The sequence below is a fragment of the Patiria miniata genome, unplaced genomic scaffold (assembly GCF_015706575.1).
Source record: "Patiria miniata isolate m_02_andy unplaced genomic scaffold, ASM1570657v1 HiC_scaffold_3, whole genome shotgun sequence".
Taxonomy (NCBI): Eukaryota; Metazoa; Echinodermata; class Asteroidea; order Valvatida; family Asterinidae; genus Patiria; species Patiria miniata.
This window is the reverse complement of record NW_024037069.1, coordinates 37,149,765-37,166,555: the sequence shown is the minus strand read 5'-3', so window position 1 is coordinate 37,166,555 and position 16,791 is coordinate 37,149,765.

Genomic DNA, 16,791 nt, shown 5'->3' with positions numbered 1-16,791 from the left:
GTTAAAGGGTAAGTCTTGCATTTTTCATCAAAATTGGGCAAAATTTTAATTTTGGAGAAATTTAAGAATATAAGGGGTTAGCCTTGCTTTTTTATCAAAATTGTGCAAAATTTGACCTATATTTTGGGAAATTAAGAAAATATAGTGTTAAAGGGTTAGTCTTGCATTTTTCATCAAAATTGGGAAAAATTTTTATTTTGGAGAAATTTAAGAACGTAAGGGGTAAGCCTTGCATTTTCATCAAAATTGGGCAGAATTTGACTTATTGGGGAAATTAAGAATATAAGGGGTTAGTCTTGCATTTTTCATCAGAATTGGGCAAAATTTTAATTTTGGAGAAATTTAAGAATGTAAGGGGTAAGCCTTGCATTTTCATCAAAATTGGGCAGAATTTGACTTATTGGGGAAATTAAGAATATAAGGGATTAGCCCTGCAGTTTTATCAAAATTGGGCAAAATTTGACTTTTAAGGGGGGGGGGGGATTTAAGAATGTAAGGAGATAACCTTGCATTTTAATCACAATTGGGCAGAATTTGACTTTTTGAGGGGAAATTAAGAATATAGGTCTAAGGGGTAAGTCTTGCATTTTTCATCAAAATTGGACACAATTTTAATTTTGGGGGAAATTTAAGAATGTAAGAGGTTAGCGTTGCATTCTCATCAAAATTGGGCAGAGTTTTACTTTTCTTGGGAAATTACAAATGTACAACTATATGTGGTTAGCAGTTGCGCAGGGGGGGGGGGGCCCAAGAGGTCAATTCTTTTTTTTAAGTCCCATGATTTGACCTTGGTGATATGTATGTGGCTTATTTTCGAGTAGTAATATAGGGGTGTAATTGGCACCATCACCGTCAAAAAAGTGCACCCCAAAAAAGAGAGCCTATTTTTTGTCTGCGGCCAAATTTTGGGCAACAATTTTTGAAAAATTCTAAACTTCTAAAAAGAAAAATGTGTGCCCCCGAAAGCCACATCCTGGGTGCACCACTGCTCTTTTAGGCTTATTACCTGCTAAGCTATCAAGTTTGCAGCTTTCTGTTTGCCTTCTTTTATTATCAATTATAAGAAGCTAAGCTTTTCTGGCTTTTGGCAGTTTTCTTTGATTAACCACTTTTTTGTTTTAGTTGAGAGACCTGTCGCATTCCCTCGTAATTTCACATTGTTCAAGAGTTTACCATAACTCAACGAAATAACCACACAATAAAATACAATTTTTAAGAAAATAAGCTTTTTATTCTTCAAAATTTCTGCTATCAAAATGCAAGAAATTATTCCAATACATTCTCATTAAATAAATAAGTGTACAATAATTGATCCTAGTTCAAACGCAATTTGCTCAAAGCCTTGTTGAAGACGATTGATTAAAAATTTAGCTTGATGGCAACATTTGTGTACAAGTCTCATTGATAAATTGGTTTAGTTTTGGTCTAAATGACTTCACTTTAGCCTTGTATTTTAGACAGTTTTAGCAAAATGACTTTTTCTTTGTTTATCACGAAATGGACAAATCAACACGGTTCGACAAACTAGAGAAAGAAAGAAAAGTATGTGGAGTATATATTAGTCACAATCTGCACAATATATCACCTTTCACAATAATTTTTTTTTTTTTTTTTTTTACAATTGTTAAGTTTAAATACAAGTCTTCCATTGTTAAGTAGTATTATACAAGACATTACATAAATATACCATGTTACTTTATAAAATATGTGCAGGGCACTTATAATTGCCTCCATTGTTGGACTACATAACAATTTTACAAAATGACCAGTATGTAAAACAATAAAATGTCTGATGAAAAGCAGCGATTGTTTAACTCAGTACCAGTCTTGGAAGCCCATTTATTTAACTCCTTTTAAGTGAGAAAATTTATTTCAATTGCTTTACACATTAAAACTTTATCACTATTTTAACAAAGTAACCCTAAAATCATTTTCGTCCAAAAAAGCAATTTGTTGTGTGTTCTGACTGTTTGGAACACAATATCTTTATAAACAACCCTGTTTTGGCCAACAATAGATTTATAATATCCACTTTATTTTTTTAAAGACGGGCCTTCACAAGGACTTTGTCGAATATTTCGAACTTTTTAACTGAGGTTTTATCGCTGATGCTTGAAGACAATTGTATTGACAATTTTTGGACGAAACAGCTTTAAGGGTCATTTCTTTTAAATGGTGTGTTAATTAATGGATTGAGCAATTGAATTTTTTAAAATCTAAAACTACTTTGTAAAATTGGCTTACCAGTAATCATTATTTTGGTGCTTCATATTTTTTAAATCATATTTCTTTGGGTTTGGGTTTTTTTTTTTTACTCACCCCATACATTAACTCTGGTTTTACTAGAGGACACGCCCCAGGTGCTTTAAGTAAGAAAAAAAAAGTAAGTCCAAATATCCTGCTTGAAAGTCGGGCCCTCAGAGTTTTTTTATTCGTATATACTTCATGTCGATCTAGTCAGTAAGCAGTTTACGTAAGTTTCATTCGTTTTTCATTAGGAAAAAAAATCAACCAAAAACACGACCCCAAAATTAAATATGGGTTATAGCACCACATTTAAAATCACGGCGGCCAAGCACACCCGTGCAACAACAATGCCAGAAATTTTCTTTTATGCAGGAAAAAGCCTGGACACAATCTGACACTTGGAGGCCTTCATGGCAGGATTTTTTAAAATTTTGCATAAAAACGTGACCTGGTGTGTTCCCTTTCCATCCGATTTCTTAAGGGGGGGGGGATTTAGGGTGGGATGGGAAGGGGGAGGGTGGGAAGGGAAGGGGGGTGGGAAAGGAAGGGGGTGGGGTGAGGAGGGGGTGTAACACATTAACATAAAGAGTGGTGGTGGGGGGGGCAACTAGGGGCAGCTGTGTGGACACAAGTTCAGTTGCAAGACAGAAGATACCCATTTTTGCTTCAGACAGAACAACTAAATTCTTCTTGGACACATGTCCAAGTTGTAAGACTGTTGATGGCTATGGGCGGGGGAGGTGGAGAGGCCATTTAAGGCTATGTTGACCCAAGAACAAGTTTTTATTTTGAAACTTCACAAAACCATGTTTTATATTCTTCAACAAGTATCAGTAAATTTGGTAAATTTCGGTGAAATGGCTCATCAAAAGAATGAATTAAACAAGCATTCATGGTCAATATGGCAAAAGTCATTCAAAATTGTATTTAAAAGGAGAAAATATTTCTGTATGTGCAGCTGGAGGGTGCCATTACAAAAACAAATTCGTACATTTTGGGGCTGAAGATTACGTCACATTTTCAAAAGTCGGCTGCGATTGGTTATAGCCGCTGGTCACATAAAGTATGTACAATCACAAAGCATGTGAAACGCACATAACAACTTAACAAGCAGTCTAATCGATTTTGACTGGAGCCGAGGAGTAGGTTTTAAGCAGGCCGATAAGGAAGTTAACGATATAATGCCTTCTCTTGTATGTTGTACTGTCCGAACTGTGACAGGGCCACTCACTCTCTCTTCGAGTGGAAGCAACACTTGGACACAAAGCGCTATATGAAGATCATGCGCTTGAAAGAAAAGGTCAATAAAGAGGCCCAAACCGAAAACGGACAAGAAAACGGAGAAAGTGAGACAGCACAAGGCATCCTCACCATAGGCTCCAAGTACAGTAGAACCATAAACAGCCTCAGTAATCCGGTATGCATCAGGCGTAGCACGCTCATTTTTATTGGGGGGGGGGGACTTTTCTTGTACACTTGGCCTCCGTAAAATCGAAATGTGACTCCAAAACAAGTGCCTTGTAAAGTACGATAAGATTACATGCAATGTAGAAAGACAAATGATGCTACAAGCCTTGAATGTCAGAAATTTAGAGGAACTTCATTAGGGAGAGTGGTTTCTTGAAGCTTCCCCACTCTTCAACCTTACATCCATATACCATCTACCGGATTTAGTGCGGCGATGTTAGAGAAACTTGTGAAAGAACACAATACACTGTACTAGCCAGTGCCCCAATCAGAAGAGACTTCTTGCTTTGATTTTCAATGAGATGAGGATTAAATCTGAACTTGTCTATTCAAAAAAGGCAAGGAAAAATTGTCGGTAACAATGACATAGGGTTATCAGTTCTTGGCATTTGAACGATTTTGCAAGGGCGAGGAAGAGCCTGCTTTGGCAACACACGTGTTTGTCCGAGGTCTTTTTAGGAAGTATATCTGGAAACAGCTGGGTTTGTAGTGGATGCTCTCGTGTCTGATGGAGCCTCTGCAAATAGGAAGTTTTACCGACATCATTCATCATCTGGTTCATCTCAGTCAATACATCCCATGTAGCCCCCCCCCCCCCCAAAAAAAAACCCAATGTAGTTATCTTGCCTCTTTCCCTACCTACCCTATTTTAACAGCAGAACACTACAGAACACTACAGATTTAAAAAAAAAATTGGCCAAAATGTACATTACAAAAACACAAACAAACACAACAATCAACTATGTTTTTCCGATGTTGGACTTATGAGGCATCGGACTTATGAGGAGTTGGAGCTATGAGCCCAAATCCATGGGTCCGATGCCTCATTAGTCCGATGCCTTATAACTCTGAAATTCTGACTTATGAGGCGTCGGACCTATGAGGCGTTGGACTTACGATACGGCCCCAACCTTGTGTTTGGCTGGCAGGCAGTCCATAGTCGTGAACCTCTGGGGGGACAAGGTAAAAGTTGAAGCCGATGTGAATGATCGTGTGCGAGTCACGAACTGCGAAATTACAGTATTTCACATAGCACCCATTGGATCCTACAAGAAAAACATGCTTGACATGTGATGTTTCCCCAACTCATCAAAACAACGCGCACGACTGGGAGAATTCTGGTTATCACAGCAAAACCAGAAATCTGTTGATAAGTAGATGGAACATGTGATAGTTGATGCAGTTGTCTTTGCAATAATTTCATTTACTCTTTCACATTGTGAAAAAAGTAAATCATATATGGAGAAAAATGTGCGTGTAGAGAAACTTTCAACGCAAATGTACAAGACAGGAACTCGTCTATCACATTAGATGTACACGTACGAACCCAAGACATGGAGTGGCACTTACCATGTTTGTTTATTTTTTATTTGCTTTCTACATGAGTATTTTGTATCTTTTCAGTTTTTCAGTTTTTTACTTTTTAAGATGCAGTTTCACCAATAACGAACCAGCCACTGTAATGTACACCATCCTTGTCATGTCAGACAAAGATGCCAACGTATGGATGGAACTGGTTTGGAAAACTCATAAATGTCCCTCTGTGCCTTTGTCAGATCAAGTTTGATACATGGCTGCAACGGCTTGACTCATGATCGAAGATGAATTGTTCTAGGATCACAAATAAGTACATGAGATCCAAATAGAACACTTGGAACATCGGTCAAGGGATAATATGCCGTAAATCCCAATCAGGAACCTCCCAACTTTGTCAAGCTGATCTTTCTTACTCTGAGCAGCTATACTGCAGATATTTGTAATATCATCGTTCGAGAAAATGCCCTCCTTGTAAGCCCAGAGAGCAGGTCCATGACATGTTTTCATTCATTCCCCCAGAAGGAAGTGAGTTATGTGCTTGTTGTCGCGCCAGTCTAAAAGAAATTTGACTTCAGTAAGCTCCAACATTGTCAGCATTTTCTATATCAACTCATTCAAGATGCCTGGTCATTCCTTACACGTACCAAGATTAGACTTGATTGCATTCACTGAATAGAAAGTTCTGCTCACTGAGATAACAGCCTTTAAGTGAAGAGACAAAGGCTGTCCAGCGAGAGAAGGTGAAAAAGAAGAACACACAAACATAAGTGCCAGAAATATAAATGCTAATTGTCACAATTTAAATGGATTCTAATCTTTCCAGATTTATTTCAAAATGCCTGATTTTTTTACCTCATGTATTCACCACCAAGGACTCTGATTGTGTACATTTAACATGTTTAATTTCAATGCACGCGATAAAGCAGCATGACAAGGTCTGCACATTGGACCGCAATTTCTGCCACTCATCAGAGCACAGATTTATGCACATAGGTTTTCAAGAAAAGAAGAATGTGCGTATCCTCACAAGGAGCTAGTGAGGCTGCTCAAGGATCATGGCCCCTCCTAAGGGACCAACGGTTCTATGGGGATGAGGAGAATTTTCAATAGACGTTGTGTTGTGTAGACTACATACACGTCTACATGAAACTGAGCATGCGAAAAGCAGCCTTTGATGTTAAATCTAGTTTCATGCTCATAATGCAGGCTTTTAATACATATGGTGGGAACCCAGTCTTAATAAGTACCAGGGACGCATTGTCCGTATTACAATGTATGCTCTTTCAATTGGATACCAGCGTCGTTGCGCGGCATGCACGGGGCCGGGGGTACATGTCCACTTCCAGTCCACACACTTGTCATGTATGAGCTTCTGCAGTTTCTACTCATGTCTAATTCTGGTTTTTGACGATTGCATTGTTTGATTATTTATTATTTTGTGTTTCCTCCTGCCTTTTCTGTTTCATTACAATATCATGTCTAAGAAGAAATTAGATATCATTGATTTCTTGGCAGAATTGTGGCGTACGGACAGTGCCATTTCTACGTATTTATCAGCCAGGACGTGTCAGTACGGCAGTGATGCAACGTATTGGCGGTTGTACGAAGAGAAAGGAGGGCCAGCCATTGAGGCTAATGATTCTGTGTTCTTCAAAAGGGAGTTGTTTATCTTCAGTGCTGCCTTCTGCAAGTACCTGATTATGCTTCTAAATCATGTTCATCAATGTATCATCAGTATCATATATGCCCCTATCAATTGCCCCCCCCCCCATCATTTGCTACACAAGTAAATCATTCTTAAAGGATACTGTTTTACGAAGCAAAGGATCAACTTGAAACAGAACAAAACTTACTAAAAATGTACTTAATTTGTCATAGGTGGCCGGGTATAATGAGGACTTTGAGGAGTGTGCTGAAAAGTTCAGGGGGCTCCAGCGTATTGGGTTCATTTTCATTCTTTTTTCATTTATTAATTATGCAGGTAAAAAAAAAATTAAACATTCAAAATACATAAACTTACATGCAAACAATCACATAAAGCAATAAAAATTTACATACCCCCAAAAAATTCCCATAATTATAAATACATTAATTACACAATTATCACACACACACAGTGAGTGCACTACTTAAATTGGAAGCCTTGCACCTGAACATGTTATTTAGTTATCTTTCTTCAATAGCTGTTTAATGAGAAAACTTTGTGAATCAGATCCAAATCGATCCACAAATCCTACAATAACACAAGATACGCGACGCATAAACCATCTCCCTCTCTCCGTTGTTTTTATAAAACACTCACCGAGTTGGAGTGCTCCATTTTGGTACATCGTACCGGACAAAAATAAGAAAAAAAATTAGGCGCAGAATCAAAACGCAAGGAAACTGAGCTAGTATGCAAAAGCTGAAGTGACGTCATGTTGACGTCATCACCTATTCTTTGATTAATTTATAAACTTTTTACATTTTCTTCTAATACAAAAATTTGACAAAGTATTTTTTTTAAAAGAATTTCTTTACATGCTAAATTTTTAAAAATGCGGAAAAGCCTGTGTCTTGTTAATCGGAAGCAGAACTATTTTACTTTTGGCCTCACCTCATTTGAAATCTGTGTGTCTTGGGAGACAACACGCCCTTGCTTTGTTCCTGGCCTTTGATCTGGTCAGACAATGACTTGACCAACTTGGCCACAGATTTCAAAGTCTTGGCCTCCGCTCTGTTCCAAAGTCCAGAGCCCTCAAATTGGCGGGCTGCTGATCCAGCAATCTGTGCTGTTCGACCTTGTCAGAATTTTCAGTCTCCAGGGCAGCCTGGACTGCTTCGTCCAAAGTTTTTGGACGGGCTCTGTTGATGCCCTCTCTAATTGAGTGGCTGTCAACACATCTATGAAGTGGTTCTTTGCCAACTTCTCTCCAGCCTCGTACTGGACAATAATAAGAAAAAAAATTAGGCGCAGAATCAAAACACAAGGAAACTGAGTTGTTGAGCTGAGTAGTTTGAATGAAGTTCTGGAGAGGAGTGAGACCAATTTGTATAAAGTGGAAATACTTCCTGCATGTAGTTGCAGCTTCAGAGAAGGACGTCTGATTAGCAGATAGGTTGTGTGCTGGAACTGGATCGAGCGGGTTGGAGGATAATTTATGTGAGTACGATGACATGTACATAATCACATGCAACCATGTATACCTCGATCTAGGGCATTGTCAGTGTAACCTGAGTTTACAGTTATACTGTTGCTTTTGTCATGATTTTAATGATGGTAGTGTTGTTGTGTAGTAGTGTTCATTCTTGTAAATAATGTGCGGAAGAAGTAAGTGGAAGTGGAGTCAAATAAATTAGCTAGACATGAGTAGAATAAGAATAATCCTCTCCGGGTGTGCCATTCTTCAGAGTTCCTTGTCCTCAGTGTAACGGGCGGTATATTTCCACCCAAACGGATCCGGTCCCTGGCCATATTTACGCGCGAGCGGCGCAGCTCCCGGGTTACTTGGTCCCGGCGAATCAGGGGTTCATTGACCTCAGGGAAAACCGCCACAATACTGTGCTCACTTTCCAACAACCAACTGTTTTTATATAACAACTTATAATTGTTCTTTCTTGACATTTCTTTCACAGAGCGTAACAGGATAACTAACTGTAACTTCGCATCTAACTTCGCATCGTACACAAAGAAGACCAGAAACCCCAGTGAAGTATCCCTACCGGTTAAATAACAGCATTCTGTAAACATTTATCATTGGCACAAAGTAAAACATCTTTGGTGAGATCCCCACAAGCAGAATGTCACAAATATGGACTAATACTCAATTCTTCTTTCCTTGCATTCACTACCAAGCTATTTTACTTTGATTCAACAACACTCAATACGTGCTTATTCATCATGTTAAAAATTACTTTTTTCAATAACGGTGTTTAAGGTCAAATTCGTGCACGAGTAATTTTTTTTATGGAACTGGGTCCAACAAATGCCTTTGAAGACAGAACAACAACTGTGCAATATCTGCTGTACAGTGAAAGGAAGGCGGCAAAGATGTCCATGAATTCACCAGTCATGATCATAAACCGTGCAGCAGCCTCAAAAGTACTTTTTACGCAAATGTTACGCTTATTTGTATATATGCTTATTTGTACATATTGTAGGACGCTATTATCATTAGTTTGAAACTCCATTTAATGGAATAGGAAATAAATCTGCATGCATTTGATTGGGGCCTGGGATGATTTTGTTTTCTTCACTTGGGTTTCCACACCAGAAGAAGTGGCCTGCAAAGAAGTGCAAATATGTAGAGTTTTACATACTTTTAAGTATAAAAATTGTTCCATGCACATAATTATCTGAACATTACCGGTACCTGCAATATGTCACCAAAGTCACCTTGCCAGAGGCTGTTACTTCCATGCTCATGGAAATCAAGAACATTACAACACAAGACGCTCAGGATATGTTGCCAAATCTGTAAAAATGTTCATGAAAATCAAGAACATAGAGCACAAGATGCTTAGGATCTGTTGCCAAATCTGTAAAAATGTTCATGAAAATCAAGAACATAAGAGCACAAGAGGCGCAAGATCTGTTGCCAAATCTGCAAAAATGTTCATGAAAATCAAGAACATAAGAGCACAAGACGCGCAAGATCTGTTGCCATTCTGTAAAAATGTTCATGAAAATCAAGAACATAAGAGCACAAGACGCTCAGGTTCTGTTGCCAAATCTGTAAAAATGTTCATGAAAATCAAGAACATAAGAGCACAAGACGCGCAAGATCTGTTGCCAAATCTGTAAAAATGTTCATGAAAATCAAGAACATTAGAGCACAAGACGCTCAGGTTCTGTTGCCAAATCTGTAAAAATGTTCATGAAAATCAAGAACATAAGAGCACAAGACGCGCAAGATCTGTTGCCAAATCTGTAAAAATGTTCATGAAAATCAAGAACATTACAACACAAGATGCGCAAGATCTGTTGCCAAATCTGTAAAAATGTTCATGAAAATCAAGTACATAAGAGCACAAGACGCGCAAGATCTGCTGCCAAATCTGTAAAAATGTTCATGAAAATCAAGAACATAAGGGCACAAGACTCTCAGAATCTGTTGCCAATGTTCATGAAAATCAAGAACATAAGAGCACAAGACGTGCAAGATCTATTGCCAAATCTGTAAAAATGTTAATGAAACTCAAGAACATTAGGGCACAAGACGTTCAGGATCTGTTGCCAAATCTGTAAAAATTTTCATGAAAATCAAGAACATAAGAGCACAGGACGCTCAGGATCTGTTGCCAAATCTGTAAAAATGTTCATGAAAATCAAGAACATAAGAGCACAAGACGCTCAGGATCTGTTGCCAAATCTGTAAAAATGTTCATGAAATTCAAAAACACAAGGAGCTAGAGAGTGGTACCTTGATATTGGGCAAGAACCTTGAAGTGGTGAATTTTGAGAATGCTGTAAGCCTGAACTCCACACCAGAATGAATTCACCAGTCATGATCATAAACCGTGCAGCAGCCTTAAAAGTACTTTTTACGCAAATGTTACGCTTATTTGTATATGTGCTTATTTGTACATATAGTAGGACGCTAATATTATTATTAGTTTGAAACTCCAATAAAATGGAATAGGAAATAAATCTGCATGCATTTGATTGGGGCCTGGGATGATTTTGTTTTCTTCACTTGGGTTTCCACACCAGAAGAAGTGGCCTGCAAAGAAGTGCAAATATGTAGAGTTTTACATACTTTTTAAGTAAAAAAAATTGTTCCATGCACATAATTATCTGAACATTACCGGTACCTGCAATATGTCACCAAAGTCACCTTGCCAGAGGCTGTTACTTCCATGCTCATGGAAATCAAGAACATAACAGCACAAGATGCTTTTAAGGATCTGTTGCCAAATCTGTAAAATTGTTCAAGAAAATCAAGAACATTACAACACAAGACGCTCAAGATCTGTTGCCAAATCTGTAAAAATGTTCATGAAAATCAAGAACATAAGGGCACAAGACGCTCAGGATCTGTTGTCAAATCTGTAAAAATGTTCATGAAAATCAAGAACATAAGAGCACAAGACGATCAGGGTCTGCTGCCAAATCTGTGGCCAAACCCAGATAATCATGGCAGGGCGAGAAAATTGTCCAGTCACTGGATGGGCCGTTAGAGGGTGGCCGCATACTACCACCATTCACCTTTAAGTACAAAAGCAATGTTGAGGAAAATTATTGCAAAATAATTTTTCATCCTATTAACAAATTGAAAACACAATTTTTTCTGGCAAGTGTAGGTCCAGAGGATCGCAGGTTGTCTTGCCCTGCTTGTCCTTCAGGAGATGGGAGGTGTCACACCAAGTAACGATTTGGCGTCGTTGATGGGAGCATGAACGTCGTTGATTGGGGTTGTTGCCCGCAACATAGGACAGGCAATGCTTTCGCCCCAAGAGGTTTCCTAAACCAGAGGGACTGTGAACGGCATCAGGCCGAAGCATTTGGACCAGAACAGCAACAGTTGAAAACTGAAAATGGAGGAAGTGAATGTGTCCAAACAGTTCCTACACCTGATATCATGCCAAAGTCTTCGCTCATCAATATTGCATGTATTTCTCTTTAGTTCGCAACCCACAGCTGTCGTCCTCCTGGCTACCCAGCTAGCCAACATGCAGAAGCTGGATGATGTACCGGAAGGGTTTCCAATCAACTGTACGGATGATGCCAAGAGAGAGTGGCTGGTTGGATTTGCGTGGCGCATCATTACCTGCGGGTGGTACGAGCCCTCCCATGAAGACATGCAGCCAATCATACGAGAAGCACTTGGCCCGGATAAGGAATGACATGACAGTGATGATGAAACGTATCACTTTTGCTCCTGTCGTGAAGGTACAACTAACATTGAACTGTGATATTTCATTGTATCGCCATATGATTTTGACAATAATATTATTTTTAAACCACATAAATCTGTATGTTTTTACAATATTGTTCGGAGACAATGTATATTTTTACATTACCGTTTCTTTCTAACAGAATTAATTTATGCTGTATCATCCTTGTACGATTGCGTGGGCATTGCCTCTATGACTACTTTCTCTGCACAACCGTGCAAAAAAGAGGAATCACAAGATACGCCTATTAACATTCTGGGGGGAGTAGCATGCAATAAGAAATGCAGTTGAGGTGGATGGTTTCATTAAACCTGCATCAAGGAGACAAACGTAGAGGCCGATGTGGACTCGTACTGTCTGCAGCAATGTCAGATGTCAAAGACTATGTATACCGCATCTGCAATAAGCACAGAGGTGCTAAGCATGCCCAAACGGTCCAGTGTGAGCTACCGGTACAAAGCGTGTGTTTTGGCAAGGAGTGGTATCACCAGTCATGTATTGGACGCGACACCAACAGCCTGCCAGGTGCAATGTTCATTTTTACTCTTGTATTTAATATTATCTTGCATTTAATATTATCTTTCGTATTACTTGTTTCGATCTTCGAGGATCTGGTGGTAGAAGGTGCTCGGGACACCAGATTCAACAGTCCAAAGGATACGCATAATTATGTTCAATTGAAATCAGCATTGTGTCAAAGAGGATATGCCATATACCTCGCTTCTTGGACGACTCCCCGCTGCTGTGTGACCTGGCATCTGCTGATCTACACCGATCTTCTTTCCCGCTGCTCTCAGGTGACGACCCTCGCTCGACAGTTTTAAATTATTAGCCAGAAATAATTTTGGCAGACAGAAGTGTGCGGTTTCCATCATAAACAATTGGGGAGTTGGGTTGCGAGCTGGTTAAAACAAGGGGCACTTTATAAGAGAGGCGCGGTTTCAGAGCGGTCTTTTAGTTGTCCTGCACAGCTCAAGTATGGCCACGCAGAAAAGAAAGTCGTTGTCTATTCAACAAAAACTAGAAATTTTGGAGACCTACGATCAAAATGTCGGCAGTCAGAAATTGCCAATCAGATGGGAATTGCACCGAGTACTCTGAGGACTATTTTGTCCAATAGAGAAAAAATCGAGGAGAAGGCCAGTCAGTCCAAATTCACCTCGGCAAGGAAACGGTTTCGAACCGCGAAATACTAAGATGTTGAGGCTGCTCTACTGACTTGGATGCAGCAAGCAAGAGCCAACAACATACCAGTCAGTGGCCCAATGTTGCATGCCAAAGCTGTCTCCCTCGCACAGTAGTTAGGCTATAGTGAGGAAGATTTCAAATGTTCGAGTGGCTGGCTTTCAAGATTTAAAGATCGTCATGGGATCGTATTCCGCCAGGTATGTGGAGAGGCTGCAGCGGTCAAAGAAGACTCTGTGGACCCATGGCTTGCCCAAACACTTCCCGAAATCCTCACCAAATACAAGCCGTGCGACATCTACAACGCAGATGAAACTGGCCTGTACTGGCGCCTCCTCCCTGATCGCACTCTTGCCGAAAAGGGTGAAACATGCACTGGTGGGAAGAAGAGCAAAGAAAGAGTCACAGTTCTGGTTGCAGGAAACATGGATGGCTCCGATAAATGCGTCATCGGTAAATGCGCTAAACCAAGATGTTTCAAGAATGGCAGACACTTGCCCTTTAAGTACACAAATCAAAAACAAGCCTGGGTGACATCAAGTCAGTTCACATCATGGCTTGTTAAGCTGGACAAACGTTTCCGGAAGAAAAACCGAAAAATTTGCATGATCGTTGACAACTGTTCTGCCCATCCGCCAGTAGGCGGCCTGAAGAACATAACGTTAAAGTTTCTTCCACCGAACACAACTGCAAAACTCCAACCATGTGACCAAGGCATCATCCAGAATTTGAAGAGCTTCTACCGTCGCCGTCTCTTGGAGAAACTCATAAACCTGTGGTTTAAGTTATGCTTTGTTTTGTGCAAAAAGCTGCTCAGCTGAAAGTTTATTAGCAGTCAGCTTGCACCCATTTGATGAAATGTTATTTAAATTTCAACATTTTTATACTTTGCAGTTTTTTAATCTGAAAACGTTGCTTTGTTGCTGCAGATGTTGTCATTCAAGAGGTCAGAAATGGGACAAAGTGCATTGAAGGTTGGTGAAGAGTTGTAATTTTATTTTGATGAAATATTTCACGATGTTCTTTCAATAAAACTATTTACTATTTAAATTCTAAGTTAAAACCAAGTAGGGACTACACAAGCTTGTAATTAATTTTGGAATTTCTGGGGAAAAAAGTAACAGGGTAATGCTGATTGGGACGAGACTCCATCCATGTCGTCTCTACTGGCATCTATGTTGAAGAGAAAATGCCCTCCAGAATGCCTTGGTCCGAGTGCAGTTTCTGAGGAATCTTCACAGCTAAAAAGATAAATCTATGGTGCCGGTCATGCATGATTACATATTTATGACACTTAAAGTAGCCGTGAGACATCTTGGAACTTATATGAAGAACAGAGGAAGGCTGTTAAAGTGAACGACTGTGTCTTCGTGGAAAGGAAGCTATTCGAGCTTCATTGCAACCTTGCCAACCATTCATGGGCAAGCTTCTCTGGGTTCCCAGAATCCTATAATGGAACCTTCAACCTGACTAGACAGACAAAGTGGAAAAGGCTATTATAAGTTTAAAATTAAACAAACAACCAGATCATGATGGCATTAGGTCAGAATTTTTTTTTTCATTGGGCAACAGATATTTTACTAGCTAATCAAACAGGTTTTAAATCAGGTTATAGTACAATAAACAATATGTTCGTTCTGAACACGTTAGTACAAAAGTTTCGCAGTCAAAAGAAGAAATTATGTGTCTGTTTTGTTGATTTTAAAAAAGCATTTGATTATGTTGATCATACATTATTGTGGTGGAAATTAATGAATTTTGGTCTCAGTACAAAATCCCTCACCATTTTGAAAAGAAGGTACAAATCTGTTAATAGTTGTGTGTAGTTTGCATGTGTATGGTCTTACTCAATTTTTTCAATGTAGGATGAGTGTTCAGCAAGTACAGTATTAAGCCCACTGAGCTAGTAAGAGCCCCTTTTCATGGTGATATGATTATTTTTTTGTCTGACACAAATGGGGGACTTCATTCAATTGCTGATTAAGAGATTTGAGTCTTTTTGTAATACGTGGAGACTGATTGTAAATGTTAAACTAGAAACGTGTTTGTGGACAAACACAAGCTGTTTCGACTGTTACATTATTTGACAAGGACATGAGATTATGACGACTATTACTCATAGTGCATGCAAAGTTTAAACCAAATCGGACGAATAGTTGCGGAGATAAAGGGCTTTAAAAGATGCAAGGTTAGGGCGCCCTCACATGACGACCACAGAAGTGATACTGTCGCCACCGATATTTTCACATTAACACTTCCAAATATGAGGGCATTCAAAGTTTTAAAACGCAATGGGACCTTGTTGGTGTTTTGTCAGGGTAGCATCGGTCGAGGAGCTAGCAGCCGCAACTGTAGGGGCGCGTGTGCATTTGTGTTGGTTTTTTTACCAACCCTGATTGTGAGGAATACGCAAGAGATCTTGATTGAATATAGAGAGCGTACTGCGCATGCGCATTTTGAAGGCTTGACGCCGCGCCCTATATGAGTAGTTTTTCAAGACTTTGTGATGCCTGTACGATGGAGTTTAGAAGTCTCGTCGTTTGCAACAAGAAACCTGTTTCTGGTGTTGTAAAGAGACGAGAGAGGTACGTAAATTGAATATGAGATGTTTTATGTGATGTAATATGTGGAACAAGTAATTGTACAAAAAGAAACGATTTCAAATAGACAGCAGTGCGGCGTGCTTTAAATACATTAATAATTGCATGCAGGCCTAATTTAAATGTACTAATATACATGGTGGGCCCTACATATTGTAGGGGTTAAGATTGCGCAAGGTACGGTGGGATCTAACCATAGACATATTATAAGTTATCACACAAGCGCGAGTGGAATACGGAAAAATATAGCGCTTCTGCGTGATTTCTCCAATAATGGAGGGGCCTTCATCGAGGAGGAAAGATTTTTTGCTGAGTGATGTCCACACACCAAGTACCATTAGATGTAAACTCTGGGGGCCACACGCGGATCAGGAGCTAGAGAGTGGTACTTTGACCACTGTCAGCCACCTCTTGCAACCCTGTGATGTCTCAGGCTAGTAATCACCTGTCATCTAAGCCTCAGTACTGATAGTCAACTCTTGGACCACTGTGATGTCACAGACTACTAATCACCTGTTATCCAAACCCGAGTTCTGTCAGCTACCTCTTCCATGAGTGTGATGATAAAGGCTGCTAATCAATTGTCCAACAAGCCTAATTACTGTGAGCCACCCCTTGTATAAGGCTACTAATTTGTAATCCATATTGGAATACTTACTTCCATACAATGAGCCCAAACTCATTATTTTCTGTCTCATGAGGACCGGCAAGGGTCCTCACGAGGACTGTGTTTTCACCTGGGTGGCCAGAGTTCAAGGAGTGGGGACACACTCCGGCTGGCCACAGAAAAAGTGAAGAGCAGGAGTCCTCACGAGGAGCAGGGGGTTGGCAAAAGCACCAGTTACAGCCTCATGAGGTGAGGAGCTTTGCAACCAAGAGCCCCTCACAAGGGATCCACATATAAAGAGAGTCCTCACGAGGACCTGGTGAAACCAACCAATGCCTCATGAGGGACCGTCATGAGGGACCGGCGGTTGTATGGCAAAGAACAGTATGCTGATAGGTTATAAGGCTCCTTACGGCCACATGGGAAGGCGCCATGGGAGGAATACCGGCAACATTTTGAAGCATGTTGCCGAGTGAATGAGTGTACGGAGGC